Source organism: Heloderma suspectum, chromosome 5, assembly GCF_057233095.1.
Source record: "Heloderma suspectum isolate Gila_16-S chromosome 5, 16-S_ref, whole genome shotgun sequence".
Classification (NCBI taxonomy): Eukaryota; Metazoa; Chordata; class Lepidosauria; order Squamata; family Helodermatidae; genus Heloderma; species Heloderma suspectum.
The window spans coordinates 86,420,438-86,441,403 of record NC_139462.1 but is presented as its reverse complement, the minus strand read 5'-3'; the positions used below and the strand labels follow the sequence as shown (position 1 = coordinate 86,441,403).

At 43.1% G+C, this 20,966-nt stretch overlaps 1 protein-coding gene across 4 annotated transcripts in view; it reads left to right on the top strand.

The window, feature by feature from the left end:
- The window catches only part of IRF2 (interferon regulatory factor 2), a 49,166-nt gene that overhangs the window by 12,020 nt on the left and 16,180 nt on the right, over nt 1-20,966 (top strand). The window lies entirely within an intron of this gene.

Genomic DNA, 20,966 nt, shown 5'->3' with positions numbered 1-20,966 from the left:
AAAAGATATTAAACCAGCGCTCTTAGTTACTTTAATGGATTGTGCATTGGACTAAAACTGATTATATATGCAAGAATTCCAAGTTAAATGGTTTGTAGATCGCTGTGTAAATCTCTGGGCATCTTAACATTAAGAAAATGCTTTTCCTCATTCTGTAATAGTTGACAGAACTGATTATTAGAGCAAGAATGCTAGTATCATGTATCCCCACTGGCACTATTGCTGAGTATTAATAACCAATACTTTATATTATGTGTGTGTGTGTGTGTGTATGTATATATGTGTGTGTGTATGTGTGTGTGTGTATGTATATGTGTGTATATATATATATATATATATATATATATATATAAAAATTACAGTAGGATCAGCAGTAAACAGAAGCCACTTCTACTAAATGTTCCTATGATTTGAACTGATCAGTACATGAGCTCCATCCATGGAAGCATGGCAAAAATTTCCTTGAACAGAAAATTAAACTCCACATAAGGAGTAAAAACAACAACAAGTACTACAGTAGCAGACACTGTCCTTGTAATAATCAAGTGATTGTAATTTCCTGCTCACACCTACTTTAATTATTTTATTTTTGTAATTGCAAAGAAGTATATGTATTCATTATTATGGTTTTGGTATGGTTCAGATTGTTCACCTTTGAAACTCAACGTTACAGCAAGACTTGAATAAGCCATGCAGAGCAGAAATGAGCAAGTACAAACAAATACAGAAATATTCAACAGTGACACTTCCATGCTTGGGAAAATTCCAGGTCCTTAAAGATGAAGAGGGAGGTGGGGAACTCCAGTCTGTAAAGAGGTTTTGGGTTTTGATTTCCACCCTAAGTACAGGTGGTCTGAAGATGAGAATGGCTCTAGCCCAAAGCTGGCAGCTATTATGCTGACAATTGGAAGGTTTCAACTTAGTGGAGCTTAGCTGTGAGCAGCGAGAACAGCCCACACCCAGATAATAAAACAAACTCTTTAATCAAATATTATCACATACTTTTACTGCATTGTGCAAATAGCCATTGCTTCTGGTTACAGAGAACAGTTTTACAAAAACAAAGCTGAATATGAATAGCAAGTATAATTACAGCTTGTGAAGCTTGTACCTCAGATCATCTGAAATCTTGCTCTTGTGCACGTTCATCAGGTTAACATCACTGAAACATATTTGTTCTGGTTGCTATTTAGAAATGATAACGTACTCCTGTTCTGTATGGCACCAATTACTGGGGTATATGAAGTGTTCTTTAAGGACCCATTTATCCTTGGTCTCTTGCTTCTGTGTATTTTAAAGGGGAAAGCTGCTTCTGAAAAATATGTACACACTTCATAATGGTATGGGTGTAATTTGTACAAGGGTATCCATACCCAAGTACACATTTTGAGGCAAGCAGCTATTGGAGAAGAGTCTATATGTGATATATAGATATATGTCACGCTATTGTGTGTATGTTCAATTTATCACATGAAAATGTGTTTCTTTGAATTTTAAACTAGCTTGAACAGTGTTTTTGTTGAGGGGGAGAGGGTCATTATGATGATCTCCTGAAATAAATGGATGTAACTCCAAAATAAATCTCTTAAAGTTACACTGTTCTTTCAAAGAACCTGGCCCATTTATCTTAATTCGTCTTGCTTTTGGTACACATATAATTTCAGTGATATTTATTAAAAAGTGCCCTTCAAGCATAAGAGCTAATCTTTAATTCTGTTGTATGTGGATATAACTCAGATTTTCACCTGGGCAATTTTGGCTTTCCGTGATGGTGCAGCTCCCTAATAGCTCTCCAGGGGTGCTTCCAGGCAAGGTTTTTATGGAGCTATTACCCTACGTCATTCATGGAATTCTGTGGGAGATCTAGATGTCGTCATCTTCCACTCATAGCCCTCCCATGTTTTCCAACCTCTTCTTCTGTCTTTTTCCTTACTGCAGAAAATTGGTTAAGGAAGAAAAGACAGAATTGGTGCACAATGCCTTCTTCTTGATAGTTAGCAGTTGGAGCCCTCCATCTGGCAGCACCCCTAGAGTCCATAATGAAGGGGAATACTTGTACAAAGTATTTTTATATTTGTACGAGTACAAATATAAAAACAATTTGTTGCCCTTTTTAGAGAGCTGTCATTTTTTTCATGCATCCCATCACAGAGTAAATATGGAGTGGCCTGTCATCCACTCTAAGATTAACCAATGTTTCCTAGCAACTGCCTATATATGCCCTTACCACATGCTTTACCAGTTGTCTCCAGCTGAATTCTTGATGAACTCTATGTATGTCTTCAAGTAAGAGTTTAGCTGATACTTAGGCAACTGCCAATGCGTATCCTATTGTTTTTCTTTAGTGCTCCCCCCCCCCCACATACACATACTGCACCAGACAGGGAAGAGTCAACAATAGCAGTGGTTTTTGGCCTACGCTTTTGTCGTACATGTGAGTGCCTCCTGACTGCAGGAAGTCACTTCAAAAGCATGAAGTTCCTTGGCTAGGGGCCCAATAATATTTGGCGCAGGGTTGGGCATTTTACCTTGATTCTACAATAACAACGTTTTTTTTTTTTCAGTTAACATTTTGGTTAAACATCTACATTCACTGAAGTGACTGCGGGGTTGCATTTCCTAAGAAGTTAGCATGATACCCTGCACATTTGAGATTACAGTGCCACTTTTGTGAAGGTATTAAAGGCAAAATGTTTGTTCTTTGTTATAGCCTTGTGACTGGAGACTGGGTGGAGTAGACCTGTTTATGCATATTTCAGTCTTTTTGTCTTTTAAAATGCACGTTCAAATAAGCACTGGACTGCCTCAGCTTTTCTGTTTCATACAATATTCTAAGGAAGTTGGAGAAAGGTTCAGCTCTCTGATCCCTTTTTCATAGCATTCGGAATGTGACTTCAAGTATATGGATGGGATGAACAGTGGCATAATAGACATGGAAGGTAGTGTGTCTGGAAGTTAGTGTGTACACACACATGCACTTCAAGATGGATACAGTTTTCAAGGATCATTCCTTATTCCACTCAGCCTTCCCCTACCTGGTGCTCTCCAGATGTTTTGGACTTCAACTCCCATCAGTTCCAGCCAGCAGGGCCAATGCTTAGGAATGCTGGGAGCTGTATTCCAAACCATCAGGAGAGCACCAGGTTGGGGAAGGCTGACATAAGAGATATCAGTTGCCATCAGTTATCTGTGATCACATTGCATAGATCAGATTGGATGTATGTTATTTCATATCCCAACTGCGCTCTGGTCACCTTTGAACCTAAGTAGAGCCTGGCTAAATAGGCAGACTGCACTGCAGGACCGCAGGTTAGCATGGGTGAGTTTCCATATGCTCTGTGGAAAAGATTGCATGCATGTGAAGCTATGAACTTCTTCAGAAGTGTTTTGTGAAAAGAAAGTTGTGCGGGGAGGTCCTCTGGCTTCATGGGATTGCTTGCGTTTATCATCTGCTAGACGTTTGGTGGAATGCAAGTTTCATGTCCTGTGCGAAGACCATTCTTCCCTTTCTTTGTTGAAGTGCGAAAGGAAGCAGTGGAGAAACATGGAATCGATGGATGCATGTTGTTCTCCTTCCTTAAGAACTACACACAGGCACTGGCTTAATATTTATTTTCATGTGCCAAGAGCTTGGTTGAAGTGCGTGAAGGATCATAGTGCAACTCAGCTGCTTAGCTTCACTACTGTCTCTGTAATGCTAATATGATTGCCAGAGCAAGAAAACTGATCCTCATTTAATGAGGAAATAGAGCTCTGGAGGTTTGTCTAAATTAGGAAAACATATGAATGTCATCTCTTTTATCTCTGTGCACACTTGGACTCTTTCGTGGGTGTAGCCTTTCTCCCCTCACCCCCCATATCTTCGCCAGATGCATCAAGTTAGATGAAGCCTAAATTAGGGAAAATGTCAAAATGTGCTTTGAAGTAGCTGATTGGTGCATTTTCCATGTGTGGAACAACTGAGTTCAGATATACCCAGCAAGCCATATAATGTGTTCAGGGGATTTATAGGAGGATTTCAAAGGCAGTTACTTAAGACAATTAAGGTTAGAAGTGACTTATCTCAGTATACTTAAATACCTGTGCTAGAAAAATTTAAAATGGTGAAAAATGAGTGCCCAGGCCCACCATCCTGCTCCATTTGCCACCAGACACATGTGTAAGTGGGATGGGATAGGACATAAAGCGCTGCTAATGCCTTCCCGAGTGCTCCTTTGCCCATCTCCTGGCTTTAAATGGCCTTTAGAAAGTAGCACATATTTATGGCAAAACAGATGAAGATCAAATAGGTGCAGGTTGCCACTTGGCAGTTCCCCTGGGGGATTTGTTTCGCATGTATATTGGTGCTGTACAGCCAAATTACCCCCCATGGCAGCTTATAAGATCACAATATTAACAAATTTATTAAAAAGCAACAAATCCCATTAAAACCCACTAGAACAGAGATGCGTAATCTTTTGGGCCCTGAGGGCCACATCAAGCAGCACCAAGGAGCTGGTAGGTCGCGTGCGCGCTTGCTCTCTCTCTCTCTCTCTCTCTCTCTCTCACACACACACACAGACACACACACACAGTAAACCCGACCAACATAGCTATTTCCACACTTCTGTTGGTGGTATGGAAGCAATGATGCCAGCTGCTTCTGGTTCACTGGGTGAAGGAGTAGGTTTCAACTTCCTCCTCCCGGCAGCCTGACTAGCATCTCTGCTTTCGCACTGACACTAGCAGCATAGAAGCTGTGGGTTGCCAGTCTCCAGGCGACTCTGGTGAGCATTGCTGCTTCCATGTTGCTGACGGCAGTGTGAAAGCGGCGATGCTGGCTACTGTAGAATCACTTTAGCCTCCTCCTTTCCCCACACCCCGTACAGCCACTGCTGCTTCTGTGTGGCGGCCGTTAGCAGCGTGCAAGCAGCAGTGTCGATCAGGGGCAGCAGCAAAGGGAAGAAGGATTCAGCGGCATGGAGGGAACACTGGAGGCACAAAACATGCATCCAGGGAATGCATGCAGCCCACTAAAATACTGAACACTGCAGCAAATAAACACTACCAGGTCAGTTAAAAGCAGCAGTCTACCTCACCCTCCAAATTTCTGTTGGGATTGAAAACATTTGAACTGATTTTTGAAATGTGAGCCTCATAAAGTTCACCAAGGCGGTGAATAACTAAGAGAGGGAGCCAATGTTGAGAAGGCCCCATTCCTTTTTGCTACCAGCCTAACCTACGAGAAAGTGAGGATTTGGAAGAGGACCTCCTATGAAATCCTCCATGCATAGGGATGCTAGTAAGGGCTACTCCCAGATGGCTGCTCTTAGGCTTTGGAACTACCTCTAGTTCCATCTCTGTTATCCTCAGCAGGCAAATATCTTTTTATTCATGCAGGCTTTTGGCATGTACACTGATTTGCTGCTGAACTGGTTTTTTAATCTGGTGGGTGCTGTTACTTCTTACTGATATGCTTTTATTTGTCTTTTATTTATTTGTCTTTTACTGGATGTATATTCATTGATTATGAGTTTTAATGTTTTAAGCATTACTTGTCATTTTTTCATATTTTATTGTACACCACTTTGAGCAGTATTTTAGTGGAAAGGCAGGATGTAAATTTCATAAATAAGCAAGAAGATATTCACTTAGATAACCTGACTCAGTCCATTTATCTAACTACCTGTCTAGTTATAAAATTATTTCTGAGTCACTTTTCAGCCCAGAAGAAGCCCGCAAAGCAAATTTACAATTTACAACTTTTAAACAATTTAAAAACTTTAAAACATCATGTGACAGCAAAGTTAAGAACAGGCTTTTAAAAACAGAGCAGAGTAAATACATTTAAAATCACTTGGAAGCCAATTTAGGGTTTAAGAGGCTGCAACCAGCAGCTTGAATTGCACCATGAAATTAATTGGGAGCCAGTGCAGCTGTTTTAGCATGGGGTAGTAGGCCCCCTCCAGCTCGCCCCCGTAATTACACAGGTGGATGCATTTTGAACACATTAACATTTCCACGCAAGCCCTGTTCACACATTACTCATGCGAATAGGGTAAGCAGGATGGAAAGGGCGATGCTGTCATGGAAGTTCCTTGCACAATTTAGAGCCCTGCATTATCATTGTTCAAAATCACACAAGGATTCTCTCTGAGTACAGGTCCCCCCCTACTTCACAGGTGATGACATACACGACATTAGTGGGGGTGAAAGGAGCAGTGTACCTTTGGGGGAGCCTCTGCTGCTCCTTCACCAGGATTACCTTATTCATGTGAGTAATGTATGAATAGGGCAAATGTCTTCAGAGGCAGCCCCACATAAAAAATGTTATAATAGTCCAAGCTAGAAGTTCCCAAAGCATGTATCACGGTAGCCAAGTCATCTTTTTCTTGGAGCAGCCATAGCTGATGCACTGCCCTGAGCAGTTGGATGGCACGTTTGGCTATCGCCCCCATGTGGGGATCCACCAGCAATGTCTGGTACTCACCCTGGATAAATGGCGTATTGCATGACTGGATTAGTCTTGTGAAAGCATATATTTATGTGTGTCTAGGATTCTGCAAGCAGAAAGCAAGATACTCTTAAAGTGGTATTTACTAGGGATGTGCATCAGATTTGGCCAAAGTCTGAGCCAAATTGGGCCCCTTTGGAGTGTTTATGGTGCTCCCTGAAGAGACCAGAACCAAAGCTAGACCCTGCATAAGGCTTTGTTTGTGATTTGTCTTCAGAAAGGCAGACAGCGTATCTCCAAAAATAGTGTCTCTTGCTTTATTTCTCTAAACCAGGGGTCTACAACACAGGGACCTCCAGTGGTACCCAGAAAGCTTTCCACTCCCTGCCCCCTTCAAAATATATTGTTTTAATAAAAACCTTGGGGAAATTAGGGTAGTCTTCTTTCTCTCCCCTCTACCCCTTTGCCTTGCTGTTTCCATTCCCTCTCAGCCTCTAGATCTGCTTTTTCTCTCGCCACCTCTTTACCTTGCTGTTTCTCCCCCTCCTAGCCTTTAGTCTTGCTCTTTCTCTCCCTCTACCCCTTTGCCTTGTGATTTCCCCTTCCCTGCCAGCCTCTAGTCTCACTATTTCTCTCCCCCCAACACTCATGTTTTCAGCTCACTTTTGACTAGCCAGGCCTCCATGGTAGCTATTATGTGATTAGCCATATCTTCTGTGGGAACCATTTTGTGGTGGCACCCACAGCAGTTTATGAAATTCCCAAATGTGACCACGGGTCCAAAAAGGTTGGGGACCCCTGCTGTACACAGTCATGAAGGGGGAAGGAGGCTGAATGACTAACAGGTCCTTGTAATAGCAAGGGCTGGTTTACTAGGGATCCTTTTTTTCTTTTTTCTTTTGGATAACCTCAAAATGTAAAGGCTGCTCTTGCACAAATACCCCTACACCTATTCATCTGAAACTTGGTAGACTCGATTCCCTTAGAAGAAGCAACTATCCCTGCAAATTTCATCCAATTTTGCCAAGAAATAAAAATGTTATCAGGTGCTCCCATTTAAAAAATAAAAAATAAAAATCAAAGTATAAAGGTGCATAGCACAAAAATACCCCTGTGCATACTTTTCTAACATTTGAGAGGCATAATCCCCTCCTAAGGGGCTAGAGTGCCTGCAAATTTCATCCATGCTTGACAATAAAATAAAATCATTTCCCATGATAGTCCAGAGGAGCATGAAGCTTTGGATTTCTGAATCTCAACTTGGGTTTGGTATTTGAGTTGACATGGACAGCCTCTGAATCAGTCCAAGCAGAAATGGGGCATTTTCCAAAGCACCAAATCAGAGTCCAGATCAAATTTAGTGGTCAGAGCACATTTCTAGTATTTAGTGAGCAATTAGAATAAATGTTGCAAATTACCATGAAAACTTTGTGTACTTTATTGTAGATGCACGGCGGAGAGTCCTGAAGCCTATTTGGATGTTCCTTATGTATGTAGAATAAACACGGGAGGAGGGGGTCACAAATCAGCCAGCCTCACCCTCTCCTCACATGTTTCCATTGCTCAATACTCATGGAGGGCAAGTTTTTGAAGAGGAGAACTCCCTGTATCTGTGAAAGCTCCGCACAATTCAGAGTTCTGATTTTTGCGGTGTTCTCAATCATGTGGAGAACCTCCATGGATACAAGAGGTTTTCCTCTTCAGAAAGTTGCCCTCCACAACGGGAATGTGTGTGGGGGGGCTAGTGCACTCCCCCTCCTCGCATATTTATTCCTACACACACAAGGAGCGCCTGAATTGGGCTATGGTCAAATGTACATTCAAGGTTCAGAACTTTCTTGCATTCAGTGTTACTTAAAATAGGGCTGGTGCTGCTTTACATTCTGGACTGGGTCCAGCTTCAGTTCCGTGAATCCTATAATTAGAGTACAGATTCATCTGAGCAATTCTGTCTGGTCACACACAAGATAAGATCTAGGGTTATGAAATGAATGTGAGTTTGTGGAAGAGTTTCCCATTATGAAACAAAGCCTTGCCATTTAATTTTGTAAATCATATTTCCCAGGTGTAGATTTTGTGAAAGTATAAAAAAAACCATCTTTCTTCAGGAAGTTTTCCCCTATGTTAAATTGAAGGTTGTACCACAGATGTGGAGGCAGAGGTGGGATGAGGAACTTGAGTTCCCCTTTTATCTGACCTCTATTAACACCCATGAGCCTTGCTTTAGGGCAGCCCAGCAACTGTCCCTTCAGTGTGTAAGGGACATAGCCAAGGCCATGATCAAATGGGGCTTGTTAAGGTTGCGGAGGAGCAAGTATGTGGATGGGATCTTGTGGCTAACATGACACTGAACTGAAGAGAAGAGCTAGTTAACAAGACATGCTGGCTGCTGGTTTTCTATTTATACAGCTCAAGGCATAGATTGGGTTTCACTTTCTCTCCAGAGATGAAAAATCAGGGGAGGGACTTTGAGCCATACATAATTTGTAAGCATAGGTAAGGCCAGAATACATAGGTTTTCTCTGTCAGCCACTGATTCCTGGTGGTTTTCTTTGTACTATAAATCCTACTTGGGGAGCATAGTAAAGGAGGCTAGTATGGCCTATTTGTCTTAGTATGGACAGTTTTGTTTTAAACCTAGCATGACTGTAGGCAATGTCCACAGACGTGGCAAAAGTGGAGACAATGGGGCTGTTGTAGAGCATAGCCCACTGCAGTAGCTTATGGGAGATTTCCCCAAGAGGAGGCTACTGCTGCTAAGTCTAGTGGGATTTGCCCTGCTTAAGAGTGAGGAACCAAGGCGCTGTCTTCACAAGCAATTTAGTGCAAAGTCAGAGCAGTCTGAATTCCTTCGCGACAGATGACGTCGTCACCCACCCGCTGCCAAACAGCCACTTCCCCCTTGTAAAGCCACTTCCCTCTGAAACTCCTTTTACTCCAACTCTTTTTACTGAAAGCGACTCACTGGCGGTTTTACCACAGTGTGTCCTGTGCCCCCTGCATTAAATCCTGGGCGTGCCTCTGTGACCTAGCAGTGACATGGTCAAGGGGGCGGGATGCCCCATTCCCCCTTTTCCCCCCAATGAAAATAGTTTTTCCCATTCCCATTAAGAAAATCCACAGGAGCACAGCAGCAACCCCTCCCATTACCATAGTAGTGGGGATACTCAATCACCTTAGGCAGCCTGCTTTTAATTTTTAACATATCCCCCCTCTTCTGTGCATGTTTACTCAGAAGTAAGGAATAAATCTCACTCCCCTGCATTGAAAGCATTAAAGGATAACTTTAGTAACTCGCCCTGAAGTGCTCTTTCACGTCTCCAATGCTTTCTTAAATTGCTATTGCGATGTTGTGCTCAGGGAGAAGGAGAAAGGGGGCTGGAAGCAATAGGCAAAAGTGCACACATGGAAAAATGGGGTGGGAGCAATAACTCCTCACCAGATTGCTGGGATGTGGCAAAATTGATGGGGGGAGCTCTCAGGAGCCTTCAGATGCTGCACTGGAGAACTGGGGATTTTGGTTTCTTCAGGAAAAACTGCACACACAGGGAAAATTAGTTGCTCTCCATTCATAATGCAGTAGCAGAGGGGAGCTTGGACAGGGGCAGGAAACAAGCCTCTTATTGGTTGAGCAGCCCCTGCCAGTTTGATGACATTCAGTTCTACTCCCCACACCCCACCCGGAAGTATGTTTCTTTCACGTGCTGAAAACCAGATGTTAAAGATATGCTACACTCAGCTTATCTTGCTTCGTGTGTCCCTGACAAACCAAAGCCAATTCCATGAAAATCCAGGTAATACCCCAATGCGCTTCTCATTCTGTTGTCGTGAAGATCCCCCCAGAGAGACTTCTGTTTCTTTTGATACCTGCTCTGCTACAGGGGAACTTTTGCAAAAGTTGATCCCATAGAGCAAGGGCTCGATGGGAAGAACTGGGGCATCCTTGGTTCCTTGTTTTGCACCTGTCTGTTCTGGGGAGAGAGATTCATGTAGAGAACAGTAGTGTGTAAACTGATCCTCCTGTGGATAAGCTGCGGTTTCTATCCTGGCAGAGATTCCCATGGTTATGGTAGCTGGAAAGCTTGCTGCCGCAGTCACATGAATTCTTTTTTTAAAAAGTTCTTTTAATTTAAAATTTGAATTCTGATTTCAGGTTGTTCTTTCATTACATCATTCCAAATAAATTGATCACTTAATTTCCATATTATATCCATTCATAAATAAAAATATTAACAAAGAAGATCTATAACTTGTTCAAAGGCATACCAGTCAACTAGCCCCTAACAGTAAATAAGGTTGTATTGAATCCTGAACATTCTTGTTCCAATGTAAAATTAAAAGACTTAAGTTTTTCTATAAAATAATTATTTAATAACTGTTCTTCTCTGACTCCTATCATATTAGTTAATTTAATCATGGAGCCATATCCCATAACCTCATACATCAATTGTCAATTATGGGGTTGTTGTTGTTGTTCAGTCGTAAAGTCGTGTCTGACTCTTCGTGACCCCATGGACCATAGCACGCCAGGCCTTCCTGTCCTCCGCTCTCTCCCGGAGCGTGCTCAAGTTCATATTCATTGCATCGGTGATGCTATCTAGCCATCTCATCCTCTGCCATCCCCTTCTCCTTTTGCCTTCAATCTTTCCCAGCATCAGGGTCTTTTCCAGTGACAGTTATGGGGGGGGGGGGTTAATTCTCTTCAACATATAACTTATTGTCATATGGGTAGCCATCAGTAAATGAATAGTCATTTCCACATCATCAATTGAGACTATATCCTTAATATATCCAAATAAAAATACTAATGGGTCTAAAGAGAGCTCAGCACCTACAATTTTCATAATGTCATCCTTTATTGTCCTCCAAAAATTACTATTTGGGGGTGGGATGAAAAAAGTATGAAATATATTTACTCTGCTAGAACCATACATCCAACATCTATCCGCTGGGTGTGAGTTCTTACCAGGAAACTATCCGGGTATCTATTGACGCATGGCTCTTTGGGTCATGGCTTTGCACACAGATGTGTTTGCTTGTTTATTACATTTCTATACTGCCCGATAGCCGAAGCTCTCTGGGTGGTTCACAAGAATTAAAACCACAAAGTACAGAATAAAAATAGTATAAAATATAAAAGCTTAAAACTACAGTATAAAAATACATCCAGAATAAAACCTAGCAGCAATGCAGAAATTTAAAATACAGTAAAGATTTAAAACAGCAAAGTTAAAAGACTGTAATGCAAAAATGTTGGGAAAATACAAAAGTCTTCACCTGGCGCCTGAAAGAATGTAACGCAGGCGCCAGGCAAACCTCTGTAGGGAGCTTATTCCACAGCCAGGGTGCCACAGCAGAAAAGGCCCTCTTCCTGGTAGCCACCTGTCTCACTTCCTTTGGCAAGGGCTCCCGGAGAAGAACCCCTGTAGATGATAGGGTCTGGGCAGGTATATATGTTCACAGGGACAGTAGGGGCACATCGCTTATAAAGCCCTTTTGTAACACATGAACCAGACTTATATGTGCAATAGTATGTGTGTGTGAGGAGGACATGTGTTTTTCAGTGGTAGCAGTCCCCACTCCCCAAAGTTGTTCACCCCTGCTTTAAGTCTTTAAAGCAAGGCTGAATGACTTTTTAAAGGCTCTGACCTAACCAAATAAATGTTTTACCAAGTGTGACATCTACCCCTCAAGGACCTTTCTGAAGAATTTTAATTTGCCCATCTACCAGAAGGCACTTTAAAATAAGAACAAGAGCCCTGAAAGTAGTGAGAAAACTTGAAGGTTAACTACCCCTTGAGAGAAAAGGCAAAAATTACAGAGTTAACATGAATGATGGAGCGAGAGAAAAGGTCATTCAGTTACTCCTGTGGGTTCCACTTAAAACTATTTTTCCAGCTGCTGACAAAAATTGAAACTCAGCAAAATACCCAGTCCAGTTTCGTTTCTAATTTCTTCTCTATGTTGGTTTTCGTTTCTGTGTCGTTTCTGATTCTGACAAGATGTGCAGCCCCCAAAGTTGCACTTTCTGTATTACATCAGTGTTTCTAGCCAGTGAAGTTGATATTGAGGTTTATAAAGAATTGTTTAGAGATGCTTGGAAGCAACTTCCGTTATAGGCTCTGCCTATATAGAACAATTCCAGATATAAAATCATCTCCAACACTGTACCTTTTTATTTCACTTAAATGGGTGCAGATCTCCAAGACAGAGAAATGCCTGCTTCCTCCTTCTTATTATATATACCCATGCTAATTTTGAACCAATATAAGTGTGTATTAACTTTGATGCCAATCTAGTGCTGTCATCTATAAAAAAAACAATGGTGGCAAAAACTCTCCTTGAGTGGTATAGTATATAGATGGCCTGGTTTTAAATATATGAAATGCCTACTCAGGCATTCTCAACCTGAATAGAGCAAATGTGAAAAGAAAGAGTGCTCCAGCCTTGCCGGCCTCCATCGTTGCATTTGTTGCCCTCAACTCATAGAGGGCAACTCTCGTAACTGTTAAGGTCTCCTAGGACACACCACAGCTGATCACAAAGTCAGCATACTTCAAAGGGAAGTACTGGTGTGAAATTCCTGAACTACAATTTATCAGCAAATTTGATTCTATTCCATTTGCATGCAGGATTCTGGGTTTCTCTCCCACCATGTGTGTTCAGTTAGAATAGCATAACTAGAAAGACACACTCACTCATGACAGATGTTATAAATGGGTCTCTTTCTCAGTTCTTGGATTATTTACATTATAGAAAGGTCACAGAAATATAGCAGCACCTTGCATTTTCTGGCCTTTTGCCCCCATACTTTTCAGTTTATTTCTCTATACTCATGCATATATATTTGCCAGCTGAGAATAACACTTCATGTATCTGACAACTGTGGGCTCAGATCCACAAAACGTAAGCCTGTTGATTTTTAAGGTGCTACAGCTTGAACTTTTGCTACAACATACTCCTTTGTCAGAAGCTTGAACATTTTTGTGGAATTTTGGTATGTCTTAATAAACATATTATCCAACTGGATTTTGGATTGTTTTCTCATAGACCAGCACTGCTATCTTTTGCTTTCCCCCTCTGTCACTCATTTTCCTGGTTGTATAAATTTTCTTTATACTGGAGCTGGACTTTCTGAAGCACTGGATCTACTGCTCAAGAGGTACAAGAATAAACAAAGCATGTGTATGTTGGTTTGTGGCGATTAGAAGGAAAAAACCTGAGGCGCAGTTTTTGTTACATAGATATCTACATTAGTTCATTGGGGGAGGGGTTAGGAAAAGAATTGTATAGAGGTGCTATCTGATACTAATCAGTTTATTTACACTTTTATATCCATTATTGTTTCATGCATGTACTATTGGTTTGCGCTATGTCAGGCTATTGGAGAAGAGTGTTTGCGGAGTCATTAGAGGAAAGGCTTTGTATGCTGCTGATGGAAGAGATAGGCAAGTGAATGGGGGTCTATTCACACTGTGTTCTGTTTTGATCTCTGTGTGGGGTGGGGGGCAATTAAGAGCAGGCACGCTACATCCTCGCCTCTGGGCAAAATGTATGACCCCTGGCTTAAGATCTTATATTTTTATATACCAGTGAAAGGCACCAGCTTCTTTGTGGGGTGGGGGAACTCTGAGCAGTTCAGCATTTGTAGGGAAATGACAGGGAGATCTTCCTGGGGAAAAGGCCAAAGTTATCTGTCTGTCATCATTTTTGTATTCCATGCTTTCTCCAAGGCTCAGGATAGCACACATGGGATTTTCATGCCACCTATTAGTGATGTGGCTGCCCCACATGCAAGAATGCTGGCGGCCCAGGGGTAGTGTCAAGGGCTGAGGAGTGCCGGTGTGCGCTGCCCTCATGGTGCCTCTGGACATGGTCAGCAGAGAGTGGCACAGAGGTGCCAGCAGGGCAGGGCTGGGTTTCCCCTCAACCTGGAGCCTAGGGAGTTGGACTCAGATGCATGCCCTTGCCATTCTCCCAGGACCACGGGGAACCAAAATTATTCTTCAGGAAAACACATGGTGAGGTCCACATTCTCCAATTCCAGTTCCTTCCACAATAGGCTCTTTTAATCCATGTGGATAAATGGCTACTCACAGGTGTGTATGTGTGTGTGAGGGAAGGGGAGGGGGGAGAAATTGCTGAGGTGAGTATTCTGCAAGCCCACCCCAGCCCCCAAGGCCCAGGCCAATCCCTCTGCTTAGACATGGTTCTTCCCAGTGCAAACAGAGGGCTGCAGTAGCTTTCCTCAGAGCTGGCTCCATGAAGCTGGGCTTGCAAATAAGGAGATCCAGGAGAGGCAGTAGGCCCCACCACATATATCCCTTGCTGTGTCAGTGGATGTTGGATAGACGTGGGTCTTAATGTTGACAAACGGTGGGACTGAGCTGCAGCCTCATAGTACTGAGAAACGTACACCTAATTTGTATTTAAGTTTATGCCTCTGCACCCAACTGTAATTGCTTACAAGATGGCTAAATAGGAACTAGTTGTTTAAAGTTCAGCAGCAACAGAAACCCACGGCTTCCCCTCTTTTGCCTTTGTTCTTTGCACTGTGGTCTGAGACGGTAGTTTAACGTAGCGTAGACTTCTTGAGCTTTGACTTCCCCTGCCCCTTCTGAATTTATTGTGTCTTCTGCTTATGCCACACCATGTGGATGTGCAGAGATCCTCACACCCAGTCAAGTGCATGTAAAGATAGCTGTATTTTTGCCTCCTGGAAGGATGTCTCCAAGGCGCACAAAAGGTGGTGGCTGCACTAGTGTGCTTCAGCTGATAGGGGGAGTGAGAAGTTCTGACTGCCACAGGATCCTTCCCCTCCCTAAAATTTGTGGCAGGGGGTGGGTGGAGAACATCTCTCACAGCAGTGCCTGATTTTCTTTTTCTTGGATGCAACAGCAGTGGCAGTGCCAAGCTTTGACGTTGCTTATTTGAAAGTGCCCATGCTCTCCCTGCCAAAGCCATAACCTCGGGGAGAAAGGCTAAGTAGAGCCGTTCCCACTGACATGCTGGCTTTGCATAGGCACGTAGAATTGGTTGTGGGGGAAAGGCACCCTCCACATGTCTCAGGGCTTAAGAGGAAGGGGGAATCAGCAATGCTCGAACTCCCTGAGATTCTCTGAGCTCCGCGTTGAAGCTCAGACTCTCTCACTCCCATTTTCGATTGTGAACTTGTTTTCTTTTCGTTCAGATGGGGAAAGTGTGCATTTCAGTATGCCTTTTTTTTAGTATGCCTTTTTCCCCTCCATAAAATGTGAATATGTGTGTGTTTTTAAAAAATTCGAGTTAAAAACGAATCACAATGAAACTCTTGTAGAACCTTACCTAAGTCTCTTTTCCCCTTCTGGAAGCTAGTCCTGCCTCCCTCCAAATGAGTGCACCTCTCCACTCACCCACTTGGGATAGCTGTGCCACAAGAATTCAATGTTGCTAGTTGTGATGCTGGCCGCTGGCTTGGATGGCTTTAAAGGGGGATTAGACAAATTCATAGAATCATAGAATAGTAGGGTTGGAAGGGGCCTACAAGGCCATCGTGGAGGCCATCCTCCACAAGGATGGCCATCCACAAGGCCATCCTCCAATTCATGGAGGAAGAAGTCTATCTATGGCTACCAGACATGATTTCTTAGGGGCTAGAAGTCTCTGCTGCTACAGACCATCTGATGGTGTCATCACATCTGTATGACGGAGGTGAAGCTGCTTCCTAACCCAGCCGATTTAAGCATCATACTGCCCAATGGGGTTGTGTTGGCTGGCTGCTGAAGGGTAGTGCCAAATAATACTGCCTCTTTGCTGTCCATTAAGTGCCTGTTTGGAGCAGAGGTTAAGAATCACCTGCAGCCCCTTCTGTTGCCCAGCCCATGGAGTCCCCGTTTCATGTGCTACATTTGAGGGCAAAGGTACCGCATTGTTTCCCTGTTGTGGGAGAGGGTCAATTAAAAGCCAACTTGCAGTTGGTTGTTTGGTATTGGTTACCTGGGTGCGAGTGCAGGGACACTTGTTGGCCTGGAGGTAAATAAGGTTGCCATGAAGACTTCAGAGTAGAGAAATTCTCCTCCTGGAAGCTTGGATTCACAGGCTACATTTGGATGTGTGGCCATAACTTCATAAACCATGGTTTATGAAGCTGTGGGTGAGTGCTGTGGATTGTGTGAATGTTGCTGGATGCACTCTCCTGACTTGCAGTAACCCTGAGTTCTCCAATGTGTTCAAATCAAGATCCTCACTGCCAGCAACAAAGCCTTAGGAGAAGCATTTCAACTTTTTAGAATGGGGAAAAAACTGCACAAAAGCTAGAAAACCACCAAACTATCAGCAGCTGGAAGGAAGGGGGTGTGGTGTCTGGGGAGCCCCAAATGGATTTGGTCCCCAGGGCTGAGGTTCCCCACCCCTGATATATGGAGTGGGCCACAGCATTTTGGTAATTGTTGTAGTTATACTTCCATACCCTCATTGGATTGAATTGTTCTAGGATGTGATTTTTGTTATACATTTTGTCATTCCTGTGGGTTGCTTTTGCCTTCATGTCCTGTTTGTGAGCTTCCCATAGGCATATGATAGTTAAATGTGGACAACAGGATGGTGGAGAACCTGGACTTTTGGTTCGATCCAGCAGGGCTGCTCTTATGTTCACAGTGAATCTAGGGCTTCATAGCAGTAGAAGAAAGCTAGTCTGTTTTGCTCATGCGTACCAGCCTGTTGTTCATTTTGCAGCAAGAATTCTGGCATGGAGACCAAGCCTTTATGGAGTGATATATTGTGCAATAGGCTTTTCTATATAATCTCATATTACTTTCTTTGGACGACAAGAAGGACTTCTGGGGCTACTGGTTGTAGGGAATAACAAAAGTGTCCCTTCCTTTACACAACTTGCTTAATCCTGTTGCAAATCTGTTTTCATGGGCGAGGGCCACTTCTCATGTTACAGGTGTGCTGTCTTGAATTACATCCCAATGTGAAGGTGCTTGAAAAAGTAATGGAAGGTTTTTGGTACAAAAGGCCTGTCTCAAATAATAGAACCTCTGAACTCCAGTATAACTTCAAAGTCTTGCCAAGGAGCAGTTGTTCAGGGTGTGAGGTGAGCCTCTCAAAGAAGGCATGGACACCAGCCAGGCAATGTTTGATTGGGCTAGAATGCTAGATTGGACTAGAAGAGTACTAACCTATTGCTCCAGTTAATACACTGGAGAAGGTTTTTTACCTGATCTGTTGCCAGTCAAAAGGGACAATCCTGTTTTAGGGTGCTTCTTTCATGCACATGAAAGCATGCTAGACCTCTGGGGACCTCTTGCTTGCTTGCTTACACACAAGCCACAGACAGTAGCAAACTCTGCCAGTGCCTCAATTCAAGTTTCCGTGTACCACTTCTTCCCCACTCTGGATGCTGCTGCTCACTATCATTCTCCAACCATTGAGGGACTACCCCAGTTAACCATACTGGCCTAGATAGTGGAAATCAAACTGTGTACACAGCCACTATAGCTGTGCTTATTACAGTGTGAATCTACAACCCTCTCATATACATTTGCTTTCTTTTAGCCTTAAAAGCTGCTGGTTCTAGAGAATGTGGCCCATGCGGTCTCTGTGGTGCTGCACTGTATTAAACAATGCACAGTGCTATGGCAGATGTTATTCTTATGGTGGAAATAGTTTGTCGCTTGGATGCAATTGCTGCTTGGTCCAGGCGAGTGGTTAATTGCAAGGCTGAGTTAATTCTGTTTAGGGAGGCTCACTGGAAGATTTCTGCCATAAACTCTTATTTTCAGAGATAAATGTGTAGGATAACTCAGGCAGTTTCAGTACAAACACTCCAGGTGTAAGAGACCTACACTACTGCTGGGGCAGCATCTACTGTCTGTTTGGTGACTGGTCTTGAGAATATCTACACATTCTGGGAAGGGTAAGCTGGAAAAAATCAGAGGGATTACCTCACTCTTAATCCACAAATAAAGGAGGCCATTTTGCCCTCATTGGCCAGTATACCACTGAAAGAATTTGTCCATGCAGGAAGTGAAATTTATATTCTTCAACATTATCAGTTACTGCAAGTTGTTATTGGACATGACATGTCTGCAGGAGTACCTGATGGATACTATGTAGAGTCAAAACAGAAACACACCATAAGTGATATAGTTGTTTTGAAATTTTGACTGATTGTTTATAATTGGAGAGCCACTGTGGTGTAGTGGTGAGAGCATTGGACTGGGAGCCGGGAGATCCAGGTTCTAGTCCCCACTCAGCCAGGGAAGCTTACTGGGTGACTTTGGGCCAATCACAGACTCTCAGCCTAACCTATCTCACAGGGTTGTTGTCATGAGGATAAAATAGAGAGGAGGAGGATAATGTAAGCCGCCTTGAGTTCCTTGCAAGAGGAAAAAAGGTGGGATATAAATGCAATAAATAAATAAGGGAGCAATCCTTTGGCCACTAGTCAGCTGCTAGATGACCATAGGATATGTCGGTTTCTGGGAACCAATCTCCCCACTCTCCCACACTGCCTCGCAAGCAGCTTGGAATGGCCCCGCGCTCCGTGCTTGGAAGAGGAGCGCAGAGCGGTGAAAATGGGGCGTTCTGGGGGCCGTTCCGGGGCAGGGAAGGCGGACAGGCCCGCCCAACACATCCTATGTGTCATCCAGCAGCCACTTCCCCCGCTCTGCCATCCTGCGGCTAGACAGCTGAAATCAGCTGTCTAGCCGCAAATGCAGGGTGGCTGAAGCACGGAGCGGACGATCCCCTCTGTGCTTTTCCTGCCCTGCATTGGGTAGGCGGTCGCCTCTGAGTTAGGAAGCGGCTGCCTATCCCCATAGGATTGCACCCTAAATAAATGTTGTTTCGTAAAAATCCAATTGGCATAGTTGTACCACTAATCACTACAAATTTTGTAATTAACTGGTCTGGTGCAGTAGTGTAGGTCTCTTATACCTAGAGTGTTTGTACTAAAACTGTTATTGGGGATCTTGTCATTTCTCTTTTGGATAGCTCAGGCAGCCATTTCATACATAATGCAAAACCATTGGTTAGTTCTAAGTAAGTGCATGAGAAGCAGAGAGCTTTGCACCCCCCACCCCACCCTCTGGCACAGCTTCAAGAAAGAGATTAGAAGCATGTACTTAAAGTAGCTAGAGTTTTCCATATGTCCAAACTGGTGGATTCTGCTTAGTTTAAATTCTAGTTCATTAATAAGCCAAGATCATAAATCAGTTATATATTCTGACTTCTTTGAACAAACCAGAGTGTAAAGCAGCCTTCCCCAACATGGTGCCCACCAGGTGTTTTGCACTACAACTCCCAGCATTCCTGACCATTGGCCATGTTGGCTGAGGCGGATAAGTCCAAAACATCTGGAGAGCGCCAGGTTGGGGAAGCCTGGTTTAAAGTAATCATAATTCTCCCAAGTTCAAGCATAATGGGGAACTCTAATTAGATTAAAAGCAGAGGTGGATGCTTCCGATTGCCTCTTCACAGCCACGCTGGAGAAGGAAGGGGAAGGGGGAGCACACTGTAATATAGCGTTGCATGCAAAGTGGGCTATTTTTGTGTATTTTTGGACAAGTCTGAGATTTACCATAGTGGAACTTTGTATTTGCAAACTGGTAGGAGAACTGGACCTAAGAGTTTACTTTGCTATTTTACAAGGTTTTAAAAAAGTATTTAGCAGGTTATTAATTTTTATTATCTTAGTATCCTCAGATAATATCATTCTGGTTGCTGAGAATGGGTTCATATTTCAATTGGTTGTTTGGTCCAAACATGCATGTATTATGCACGATTGGACCAATTTGCACACATTAATTCGAATAGATATTTGCTGATATACATGTAGGATGACTAGTTCTCCATAGAGATGCAGACTGAAATGTGTGTGCATTAGGTATCCATATAACTAAAACACTTAGGGTGCAATCCTATGCGTGTTTAGACAGAAAAAAGTCCCACAATTCCCAGCATTCCCCAGCCAGCAATGCTGGGAGTTGTAGGACTTTTTTCTATCTAAACATGCATAGGATTGTGCCCTAAATAACTAAGTGCCAATGGACTCACCAGGAGCATCAACAAGGTTCAAAAAGTGCTCATGCACATTTGCCACAGAGATGCACTGAAAACAGTCTCCCAGTGATGAACTGTAGCTTCTTCAGCCCCACCATCAGTATTTGGAGTATCTTTCCATCCATATTGTCAGCATGATATTAATATTCTCCATGCTCCTGCCAGACAGATGCCAGTGGGGCCATGGACCTCATACTCTGCCAGTAGCAGCATTACCAAGTTGGCAGTAATGGTGGTGGTAAACTGTTACAGCTGGGGCATAACCCATTCATAGTCCATGTTAATCTGAAACTTGTTCATGTGATACAGAAGGCAAAGTGGAGACATTGTTAAGGGAATATCCATTCTGATCTGTGTCTTCATTTGATTATGGATATAAGAAATTATCTTGTTTGCTTCCTTGTCTTAGACCAGTGAAGCAGTCAATTTAACCATTTCTATACTATCCCATACCCTGTATAACCATCCAGAAATCCTTGGCTTCTTT